Source organism: Vicugna pacos, chromosome 10 (genome assembly GCF_048564905.1).
Source record: "Vicugna pacos chromosome 10, VicPac4, whole genome shotgun sequence".
Taxonomy (NCBI): Eukaryota; Metazoa; Chordata; class Mammalia; order Artiodactyla; family Camelidae; genus Vicugna; species Vicugna pacos.
The window spans coordinates 57,471,413-57,483,431 of record NC_132996.1 but is presented as its reverse complement, the minus strand read 5'-3'; the positions used below and the strand labels follow the sequence as shown (position 1 = coordinate 57,483,431).

The window sequence follows — 12,019 nt, the reverse complement described above, 5'->3', positions numbered from 1 at the left end:
CTCAATTTTTATTTTTCTTAGTATTTATCACCTCCTATCATATTATGTCACTATTTATCTATTTGCTTCTCTCCTACTTGAATGTAAGCTTTGTGAGAGCAGGATTCCTCCTCCCCACCCTGCCTCCAGCCTCATTGCTTGTATCAACACTGCTGAGACAATGTCTGGCTCATAGTAGAGGTCAGTAGTGTTTTTACTGGAAGAATTTTTAAAAAATGAATGATTGAGAAAGTCTGATCCAGAGGTTTTATATTTTTTTTATCAGTCAGTCTGCATAGTGTAAGATATTTATAAGGCTTGATAAATATTTGCGGACTTAAATATTGTGTATATGATTTTTAACCATCTGGAGAAAATTTTAATGATAGTGGTAATTTCATAAGTAAGAGATGAATAGAGTTTCTTTATAAAAATGAATACCTTGGCAGATAAAGCAAGGATTGTTTTTGTCCACTGCCCTAAATTCCTTCCCAAATATCCTTCTTTTACTATGTGTCATTCTAGACCCATGTAGATGCAAACAACATGTCTATCTGTATCTCTGTATCATTGCGATCAATAATAATCTGTGCATTCTTACTAAATATATGCCTCTATTATAAATGCATGTGTGTGTGTGTGATGAATGGTATTAGTGCATGTTCTGTAACTTTAATTTTTTATTCAGAATGTATCTTGGTGCTGGTTCTATGTCACTCCATATGGATGTTCATTATTTTTGAAAATTATTGCATATAGTTCCATAATTTGGATATGGTATACCTTAATTAACCATCTTCTTACTTACAAATAATTAGATAGTTTCTAATATTTTATGTTACTGCAATGCTATAATAAATGTTTTTATATATACCTTCTTTTGAAATGGATATGAGCATTTAAAATTTTAATCAGTACTGCTAAATTGCTCTCCAAAGTGGCTGTATACATTTTGTGTGATGGTACCCATTTCCCCACAGCCTCACTAATGCTTAATGTTACCACACTTTAATGCTTTTTGCCAATTTAATAGGTAAAAATGTATTTCATTGTAATTTCAATTTGCATTTCCACGATCACAAGTAAGATTAAATCTCTTTCTTTTTATTAGCCATTCATAATTCCTCTTCTCTGATTTATCTGTTGTATTTTTGCCCATTTTTCTATTGTATTGTTTGTATTGTTGATTTCTAGGAGCCCTTGGCATAGCCTAGACATTACTCTCTCTGTTATGTATACTGTAAATATTTTCTCCCAGTTTATTTTATACCTTTAAACTATGATTATTTTGTATTTTATCATGCAGACGTTTTAAATTTCAATCAATCTTTTCCTTTTTCTAAAGGCTTTTTTGCCTTAAGAAAATTTTTCAACCTCAAGGACATAATATGTTCACCCATTATTTCTTTTATTGTTATTATGGATTTGTTTTTTACATTTAGATCTTTAACCCACCTGAAGCCTTTACCTAATTTCTGCATCTCATTCACCAAATTTCATGGAGCTGTTCCTCACTGTTATTGCATATTGTACATATCTCCCTTTACACAATAAAGGCAGATTTCTGAGCAGATAGGCTCGTATTATTTGGGTAAATCGAGTAACTTTTAAAATGATGTACAAAGAGTGTATTGGTTCATTTTCTGTTGTGGCTATTTTATAAAGTGAGTACCCCAACCCCTGATTTCTTTTCATAAATCCCTATCTGCACTTACTGCAGTTGGTTTCTTTTTAGTTAGGTCTGTCTGCAAGTCTGAGTGTTTTTAATAGATCTTTGCTGAGTTGACTTGAACATGTTGTTTCAGGCAGCATTTAAATCATTGACTCTTTTGTATTTCACTTTTCCTACTTTCTTCTACCTACATCAAGTGTCTAATTAATTTAAAAAAAAGGGAAAAAGGCAGAAAGCAGGTTCTGCGAGGTGATAAAACACAGGCCTTGCCTTTCAGGGAGGCAAAATCATACACTGTAGGATTCCAGGATCGACCTGACACCATTCCCATGTTCTAAATGCTGTGTCTGCCGATGCCTGGAGTTCCTTTAACAGAGGACAACATGTTGCACTGCCCAGCTGGAGGGGAGTTAAAGTGCACATTATCCCGAGAGAGCCAGTTCATCGGATTGTGGTATTACTGCTTCTTTGCTGAAAATGGGTATGATTTGAATGTGGAAGAGAACAATGACAACCTGAGAGAGAGGAGACCTTGGCGAAGGGCCAAAGTCTTGGTTTCTTCATCTTTAAAATGGAGATAATTATAGAATCTACTTCATAGCGCAATTGTGAGGACTAAATAAGATAATGCTTGCCCAACACTTAGCACAGTGCTGGGACATAATTAACTATCAAATAGAAATTTGCTACTATCCTTTTTAAGAATAGTAGCAGATATCTTTGTGGTATATGTATGCTTGTCTCCATTTATGTAGTTCTAATGAGGCTGGCCCAGGTGGTGCACAAGTGATGTAGGCCTGGTCAACCAGAGTACTCCATTTCTTTTTTTTTTTTTTTTTGATTTTTTTTTTATTGAGTGATAGTCATTTTACAATGTTGTGACAAATTCTAGTGTAGAGCACAATTTTTCATTTATACACAAACATATATATATTCATTGTCACATTTTTTTTTCTGCTATGAGCTACCACAAGATATTGTATATATTTCCCTGTGCTATACAGTATAATCTTGTTTATCTATTCTGCATTTTAAAATCCCAGTCTGTTCCTTCCCACCCCCTGCCCCCTTGGCAACCACAAGATTGTATTCTATATCTATGAGTCTGTTTCTGTTTTTTTTTTTTTTTTAAGATTTCTCATATAAGCAATCTCATATGGTATTTTTCTTTCTCTTTCTGGCTTACTTCACTGACATTCTCTAGGAACATCCATGTTGCTGCAGACGGCATTATGGTGTCGGTTTTTATGGCTGAATAGTATTCCATTGTATAAATATACCACATCTTCTTTACTCAGTCATCTGTTGATGGACATTTAGGCTGTTTCCATGTCTTAGCTATTGTAAATAGTGCTGCTATGAACATTGGGGTGCAGGTGTCATTTTGAAGTAGGGTTCCTTCTGGATATATGCCCAGGAGCAGGATTCCTGGGTCATATGGTAAGTCTATTCCTAGTCTTTTGAGGAGTCTCTATACTGTTTTCCACAGTGGCTTTCCTTGCTTCCGTCTCCCACTCTTAATGATTTAGATGTCTTCTTTTACAATTTTGTGTTTATTCTTTTTGTAATTCATGGCAGTTATCTCCTTTCCAGTTATGAATTTCTCATTTTTGTAGCATCCTGCTTCTTTTCTATTTAGAGTAGACCTGTCAATATTTCTTTTAGCATGGATTTAGTGTTGCTAAACTCTTTTAGTTTTGCTTGTCTGTGAAGTTCTTTATCTCTCCTCTATTCTAAAGGATAGCCTTGATGGATAGAGCATCTTAGGCTGCATCTTTTTTTCATTCAGGACTTTGAATATGTCCTGCCACTCCCTTCTGGTCTGTAGTGTTTGTGTAGAGAAATCAGCTGAGAGCCTTATGGGGGTTCCCTTGTAACTCAATCTTTGTTTTTCTCTTGCTGCCTTTAGGATCATTTCTTTATCCTTGACTCGGATCATTTCTTTATCCTTGACTCTGACCATCTTGATTATGATATGCCTTGGTGTGGGTCTGTTTGAGTTCTTCCTGTTTGGGACCCTCTGAGCCTCCTGTACTTGGATATCTGATTCCTGTAGGTTTGGGAAGTTTTCAGTCATGATTTCGTCAAATACCTTTTCAATGCCCTTTGTTCTTTCTTCCCCTTCTGGAACCCCTATTATGCATAGATTGGCATGTTTTATATTATCCCATAGGTCCCTTATATTGTTTTCATTGTATTTTATTTGTTTTTCTCTCAGCTCTTCTGATTGAGTGCTTTCTGTTGTCCTGTCTTCTAGGTCACTTGTTTGTTCCTCTGCATTATAAAACCTGCTTTGTACAGCCTTTAGGTCAGCTCTCATCTCAGCAAATGAGTTTACTAATTCTACTTGGTTCTTCTTTATAGCTTCTATTTCAGTTTTGACATATTTTGTATCTTTAAACACTATTTCTTTTAGTTCCTTCAGTACTTTGATCAGTCCTTTTTTGAAATCTTGATCTAGTAGGCCATCAATGTCTATTTCCTTGATCATGCTTTCAGGGGATTTCTCTTGATCTTTTAATTGGGAGAGGTTCCTCTGCTTCTTCATATTGCTCATATCTCTCTGACACTGTGGCTTAAGGAGTATCAGCTATCTAGTTCTCCTGGAGACAGTGTGCTCTTAATGGTTTTATTGAGAGATCTTTGTGTCTTTGCTCTGTTTTGTGAACTCAGCTTGCTGTTTCCAGAGGCCCTCTGTTGGCGCCCTCATCTGTGCTGCTCCCAGTGGCTGTTGGCTGGCAGATCGTGCCCCCTCCCAACACTGTGTCAGGTGCTGAGCTCTTACCCAATGGGTGGGTGGGTGGGTCACTCCTCCTCCCAATGCCGCAGTCAGATGCTGCACTGAGGGAGGCAGGTGGGCGGACCCCCCCCCCCCAGCACTGTGGTCAGGTGCTGCGTTCCTGCCAGGAAAGCGGGTTGCCACCCGCGCTCTCCTGGCGCCAGTTGCTCTGCTGCTCTGTGCAGCTGCCCGCTCTGCCTTGGGCAGAATACTCCATCTCTTAGACACAGCGTTGGGTCAGGGACCCAAGTTAGTCTGACGAGCACCAGCTCTAAAACTTTCCCTGAAACTATTGGGAAGGAAGCACTGTCTTTGCCTGGTGTTGCTAATCTGGTAGAATGAAAGCCTGGAGCTTTTGCCTTGCCCTTGCTTAAGAAGAGCCTGCTTTGTAATAAACCAACACAGGAGGAAGCAGAGCTGAAAGACAGATTTCTGCTGGTACTGTGTGAGTCCTAGATCCAAGCATGCCTGAAGCAGGAAATCTTTGGGATTCTTTGTAACAGAAGACAGTACATTTCTTCTTTTGCTTAAGCCAATCTGAGTTGAGTTTTTGTCATAGGAAATGTTGAGGTAAATTGATTTGAAGAAAGCATGGATCTTTTCACTCACATCTGTATGCAAATTCCCTGCCAAGCGTTGCAGGTCTTCCATTTCAGCAAGGATGGCTGCTGTGTTTCTAGGGGGTTGGTTGGAAAAGACAGTGTTAAATGAAACTAGAATCTTGTGACTTTCTAATATCTGCTTTTTACTTAGAACATAAGAATCCTATTTAGCAGGGAAATCACAAGTGTAAAAACAACAGGGATTTTCTTAAAGCATAGTACTGTGTGATTTCCAATTAATTTACTGCCTACCCACCCACTGTCCATTAGGAAATGCTTTTTTTTAACATATAGCACCTCAGGACTTCTTGAAGATGTTAGGGCTTAAAAGTAATTCATGAGTAGAAGGATGAGGGGAAATCCTCCATACCAAAAAAAAAAAAAAACCATCTTAATTTAAAGTACCCACATACAGTGAGTTAGCATAGGACATTGAGGTTGTATTAATACATGTCAGAAAGCAGGTGCCTTTAAACTAAAGGCTCAGAAGTTAGCTCCTTCTCAGACTCCTGTAGTACACCAGAGGAAGCCCAAACTTTGAGAAAATACAAATTGAGGCCTTGATGTTGCTCCCAAGAACAAATTTTGGGTTAAGGGCAGCTAGTTCTAATGGCAAGAGCTGTTCTGGTCACAGACCCCAAATACACTAGAACTCCATTTACTTCCCCTGGTCTTCATCCTTGTCCTTAAGGCTATGTAATGATTTCTGTATGTTAGATGTGTAGTGTTTTTCTAGGGGTGTGTGTGTGTGTGTGTGTGTGTGTGTGTGTGTGTGTCTATATGTGTCTGTATGAATGCAGCTGAGAAAGAAATTTCCCTGATATCCCCTGTCTATCCCCTTAGATGGGTAAGAGGGTATTGCTCTCAGTTGCTCTCTCTATTGCTTAATGCTTTGTGTGTACCATATTATATTATAATTATCTTTGATATTTACCAGATTTCAATTGCTTCTGAGCAAAATTTCCCTGGGACTGTGTCTTCCATGATTGTAGGCATTGCATCTGTTTTGTTAAACTGAGTCCCTAGACCTTGTTTCAGCACCTGAACCAGAATAAGGTTTCAGTAAGCATGAGAGAGATTGTGATGTTAGATTTCATCTGGGCCCTTCTGAGTTCTCCCCTGTATTAGAGGGTATAAGCCTGGAAACTGGACTTCCTTATCTGCAGGATTCTGGTTAGATTCCATTAATGAGTGGCCTTCATGTGAAGTTTGGCAGATGGAAGACAAAAGAAGCCACTATTCCTTTGGTGACATCTGTGGGCAGGTGTTTGGGCAGTGGAAATGACAGAGGCAATGAAATTTTGAGCATTCTCTTGAAAATCACCTACTTTGGTGTCACAGGTAGCCAAGAATGCATGCAAGTGTTGCTGAAACATAGCCTCCATATCCCACTTACCAAATTGAGACTTGAGGACAGAGTTTTGAATTAGAAAAGGCAGCTTTATTTCTTTGCCAGGCAAAGGAGGTCACAGTGGGCTAATGCTTCTAAGTATGTGAGCCTGCTGGGGAGAGATGGCAGGGGGTTTTATAATAAAAGTTCAAGAATTCAAGGGGTGGAGCTAGTTTCCATAGAGATCATATATGGGGTAACAAATTATTGTAGAGTTTTTCTTGTTTATGCAGATGCAGTGATCCCTTTCCTTCTGCTGGGTATGAAAATCACCTCCAGCTTTGGGACTCTCTTAATATTTTTGTACCTAGAACAAAGGATGCATAGGAAGGAGCTCCATGGAAAAGAGCTCTAGAGAAAAACTTGTGCAGTTTAAAGTCAGGTCGATAAGTACTTTTAGCCTTTTAAACAGTCCAAGGCCTGGGACCTCCTGCTTCAGGCTGAGGCCTGCACCTCGAACAACAGGATAAAAGGAAGCCACAAGGGGTCAAAAACAACTGCAGATGTGGACAGTTGGGCAAGTTATGAATAACAATATGCACAAAACACCCAACTGCTATTTTTGAGGTGTCAGGGTCAAGAGATTAGGAGCAGGGCACTGAACGTGATTCCCCAGAGGCAGCACCACGAGGGAATTGGGCAGACTACCCAAGCCTCCCTCCTCTCCAGCCCAACCCTGATCAGCAAGAGCATGAGAAAAACCCTTTAAACCATCATACAGTTAAGCAGTTACAAACACCATTACAGATATCAGATGGTCACCGATGACAATAGGGTCCTGCTTGGTTACACAGGTAGTAGCTTTCCTGTGATTCTGCACTTATGGATTTCCTGAAGGCAGACTTCCTGTCCTTTATTCCTGCAGCCTTTGAATGGTTATGCAAGTCTCTTTTTTTTCTATAATAATGTGCTTCCTACTTTGAATACCTATAGTGATTATTTTTTGCCTGATTAAACACTGATAGATAAGACTACAGTTGACTGCCAGACCTTAAACTTTGTGACATATAATTTTAATCTTCTGGTTTGAATTATTCATATTGAAAAATGTGTATACTACCTAGTGAGGGTACTTTATGGACAGGCCAGTATTCACATCTTAGACTGGCTATGTTGTAAACTGGTGGTGATCTCATACACAATGGCTCTAGTAAAGAGATGAAATTTTGTTTCTTGGTGAGGTATGGTCCTCAGTTGAGAAGCAATAGCTCCTGCCTAAATGTGGAAGTGGAAGGATTATAAAGAATTCTAAGAAAATGAGTGTCATGTATCGTTCAATTTTGCCTGTACAACAAACAATTTCAAATCTGAGTGGCTTACAACAACAAGCATTTATTTTCTTGTTCACAGGTCTGCAGGTTGGCTGTAACTGTGCTGGGCTCAGCTGGGAATTAGCTGGGTTTGGCTCCAACTTTTGAGTTGAGTTCAGGTCAGTTCTGCATGTTTTTCCATTTTCCTTGGACTAGCAGCTCTCCCAAGCAGTTTCTTTTCATGACAAATCACAGGATCATTATAGGGCAAGGCAAAACAGATGAGACATTTAGAGCTGCTGTTCACATCATGTCTGCTAACATTCCATTTGCTAAAGCAAGTTATATGACCAACCACACCATCGATAAAGCAGGGTAGTCTACTCTACCCATGGTTGGAGGTATTACATGGTTCCTAGGCAAAACAGAGAGCTTTTATGATAAATTATAGTACAATGCTCAGTCAGGTCATGGCTTCAATCTATAATATAGTTTTAATCATTTAATGCTTTATAGAGGAAAAAGAACAAGCAACTTGTGAAACTCTCTGGATAAAAGATACTTGTCAAGTAAAATTTTATACTAGACTGAAAGTGAGGTGTGAGGAGAATAATAGAAAATTCTTAATAAAAAAGTGATTTAGAAGGTATTCAGCTGCCAGAGTCCTTCTCATCATTGTCTTCCTAGTGCCTGGACTGTAATATTAGATAAATATTTGTTGGGAATGAATTATTGACCTAATGGTATTGGTTGACCAGTAGGCTTTGTTGGGAAGGGTTTTGAATGTATACAAGGGTCCAGAGGAGGGACATGTATTTACGATTTCTACATTACTTTTCCTTAGATGAGCTGGATCTCTTTCAGCTTTAACTCTATGACTGAGGTTCGCTAAAGGAAAAGAATCAAATTCATCTGTGAACACTCCATATACCTAAAAAAGAAGAGGAAAGCAGAGTTTCTCAATTCCACAAGTGGTTCAGCATATGTTTTTTGAAGTTGGGTCAGGATTCAGCATCTAGCAGACACTTCAGGGCCCTGTCCATATTCCCTCAGCACTTTCCATTTCCTTGCATTTTATAGGATGCTGTATTAAGTGAGATAATGCATGCTAGGCACTTTGCATAATGCCTGACGCATCAAAAATGCTTGCTATTATTGTGAACTATTTTATGAATTTAGTTGTAGTCATTTATTACTGGAGAATTGAGATGGATTTACAGATCTACTGATGAATGGAAAGAGATGGAAAGTTCTGTGGTAAAAAAAGATTGCAGGTCTTCAAGGGATGGTTCCAGTCCTCAGCCTTGTCCTTGGAGTCTCTGATAATAGTTATATGCTACAGAAAAAAAAAGATAGAAAGAAAGAAAGAGAGAGAGAAAAAACCAGAAGAAAACAAAATCAAAGTAGAACATTGTATTCTTTTGAATGTCTGATTTAGCCTGGGAGCTAAGAACAGGCTCACTTAATCACTATGGTAACATTTTCTGGCCTCCTTTCTTTCTTGTTCCTTTTCTCTCTCTCCTCCCACTTAACACTGGCTGAAGAAAACAGAATTGGAGAAATTTTCCCCTAAATAATCAAACATGCCAATTAGGAAGGAGAGACTGCCAGGTCCCAGGAGCTGAGTGGCAATTTGTAAGCACCAGTTACATCAAGGCACATGTGATGTTGCTGGAAGCCCAGCATCCTCAGAGAAGGCCAGTTTGATATGTTATCCAATTCATATGCATGAACGCCTGGCCTGCTGAGTGTGGTATTCCTCTGTCTACACTCCAGAGCAAAAGCACAGAGTGAAGTGCCTACCATGCTGATTTTAGCCAAATGTTTGCAAAGTGTTGTTCCATTAATGGGAAGCTAGTTATAGCGGGAAGGGAACTACTCAGGAATCCTCTTGGTATAAAGTATGGTGCTTAGCAGGAGCCCGATAGACTTGGGTTCACATTTTGGCTCCACCTGTCCATAGCTGTGTCACATTGGTTAATTTTCTGAACCACACTAAGCCCCTATAACCTTGCTGGTGAAATGGGGACAACATTGCCTCTTTTATAAGGTTATTTTAAGGATCATGTTATCTCTTGCTCATAACTCTCCAGTGGTTTCTCAAAGAATTAAAATAAAATTCCAGCTCCTTATCCTGAATTAAGTATTTATCTGTCATCCAGTCACTGCCTGCCTTTCTGGCATCATCACGTACCATTCTCCTTGTGCTCACCATAATCTGAATACTCTAGTCTTTTTTTTTTCCTTCCTCCAACATGCCAAACTTCCTCCAGTTTATCAAGACCTTTGCATTTGCTGTTCCCTTTGCCTGGAGTGCTCCTGCCCCCAGTTTTTTCATGCCACTTTCTTATCAAACATGCCTCAGCTTAATTCACCACCACCACCACCACTGTCATTATCATTATCATCATTAACATTTAGTAAGTACTTCTCATGTGCTCAGAACTCTTCTTTAGCATTGTATGTGTCCTAACTCATTTAGTCTTCATGTCAACCTTATGAGGTGGGTTCATTTATAATCCCCATTTTACGAATGAGGAGACTGAGGCACTGGAAGATTCAGGAACTTTCTCAAGGCCACACAGCTAAGACAGAGCTGGGATATGAATTGAAACAAAAGTAACCAGCTTACAGAAGTTGGTATTTAGTCTTTGTGTCTCTCTAGCCACTCAAACTTAAGGAGTCATCTAGTCCCCTTCTCTCTCATTGCCTCGTTTAAATTCTTGGCATAGCAATTATCTTTGATATTTTTTCTCATCTAATTAACTTGTTGGTTTGTTTATTATGTGTTTTGTTATTTATGTAGCCATGAAAATGAACTAGACTGTTTTGTTCACTTCTGTATCCTCAGTGACTTGAAAAAAGCCTGGTACTTAAGAGATGTGCAATAAATCCTAGTTGAATGAATGACTAAGTGGACGAATGTTGTAAATGTAATGCCAGGTGCAAGTTTGTCAAGTAACAGGCTTTTAATACATGTTACTTTCTGTCATCCCCATGGCCTCCATTATGATTGAAGTGACTCCATTTTGACTATGATGGGGCCCCAGCTTTTCAGCACCTCTATGGGAATAGGCCATGACCCTCTCAGCCCCTCAGTGCCCTCCTGGGTCCCATTTCTCCCATCTTCCAAATCAGCAGCTTTAATGTGTAGCCTATCTTCAGGTTTAGATTTGGGAGAAATTTAAAATTGCTCTAAATCAGGGAAGGTTCAGATAGACTTATGTATTCTGACAAGTTCAAACTCCTTGTCTGAATTTTAGCACCCTGCATAAAGTGACTTGAATCAGAAGATAGAATCCCTGTTTTCTTTGTGTTTCAGGTGCAGAGGGTTGAACTGAGCATGGTCCTCACTTTGTGGAATTGTTCTTCAGGGCTGTGTGTGTGCACACATACATTATTGTTGTTGGCCGAACAGAGCCTCTCTCATTTTTATTGAATTTATTCATTTCCTTTAATCTTTGTTCCAAACTCTCATTTCCTTTCCTCCTCACAGACAACCATTCTAATATTTTTAATGTATGTACTTTTGTGTGTGATTTTGTAAAGTGAGCTTTCTTGCTTTATCTTTCTGTATCGTTAATTTATATAAATGGTATTGTATGATATACTATTATGTTGTTGCCTTTTTTCCAGTCTGTATGATGTGGTAATAGTCATTCATGTAGCTATCTGTGCATCTAGTCCAGTGCTTCTAATGGCCTTTTAGAGCTCTGTAGTGTGTACCAAACACCTTCTAACGTGACTCCTGGGGATAAACCTTTCCCGTCCAGGGTCTCCTCACAGTGCACTGGGTATCAGATTCTTTCATCTTGTCCTTCCTTTTGTTTCTCTGCATTCTTCCTTTCTCCTCATTCCACTTCACCCTGACTCAGCTTTATCACTGCCATGTCCCCGCTTTGCCCACCTACTTCCAGCACCTAGACTAAAGGTTGCAACTAAATATTAATAATATATAATTCATTAAATAATTAATTCATTTGAAGATATTTATTAACTTCATCTATGTACCAGAGAACTATTCTAGGAAATGGTAGTTTAACAGAGAACAAGACAGGCTTCCTACTTCCATGGAGCTGAGGTTTTAGAGGAGGGAGAAAAACAATAAATGATTGTACAAATAAATAGTATCTTTTCAGAGAAAACCCTCTTTAAGAGATGGATTTGATCTGAACTCCAAATGACAGAAATAGTGATGCAAACATCTGGGTTCTGAGAGGATCTGGAAGCTAGAACAGCAAGTGCAGATGCCACATGGTGGGTACAGGTTTGGTCTGTTCAAGAAACAGCAAAAAGATTAGCGTGGCTAGAGGAGAGTGGGAAGGAAACAGGCTGGAGAGGCCAGGT

At 39.0% G+C, this 12,019-nt stretch overlaps 1 long non-coding RNA gene across 22 annotated transcripts in view; it reads left to right on the top strand.

Annotated features, from left to right (window-relative positions):
- Nucleotides 1-12,019, top strand: part of LOC140698773 (uncharacterized) — a 548,636-nt gene that overhangs the window by 90,149 nt on the left and 446,468 nt on the right. For all 22 annotated transcript variants that reach the window (XR_012076705.1, XR_012076706.1, XR_012076699.1 and 19 more), the window contains one exon: nucleotides 7,773-7,851. This is a non-coding gene — a long non-coding RNA (uncharacterized lncRNA). The remainder of the gene's footprint in view (nucleotides 1-7,772; nucleotides 7,852-12,019) is intronic.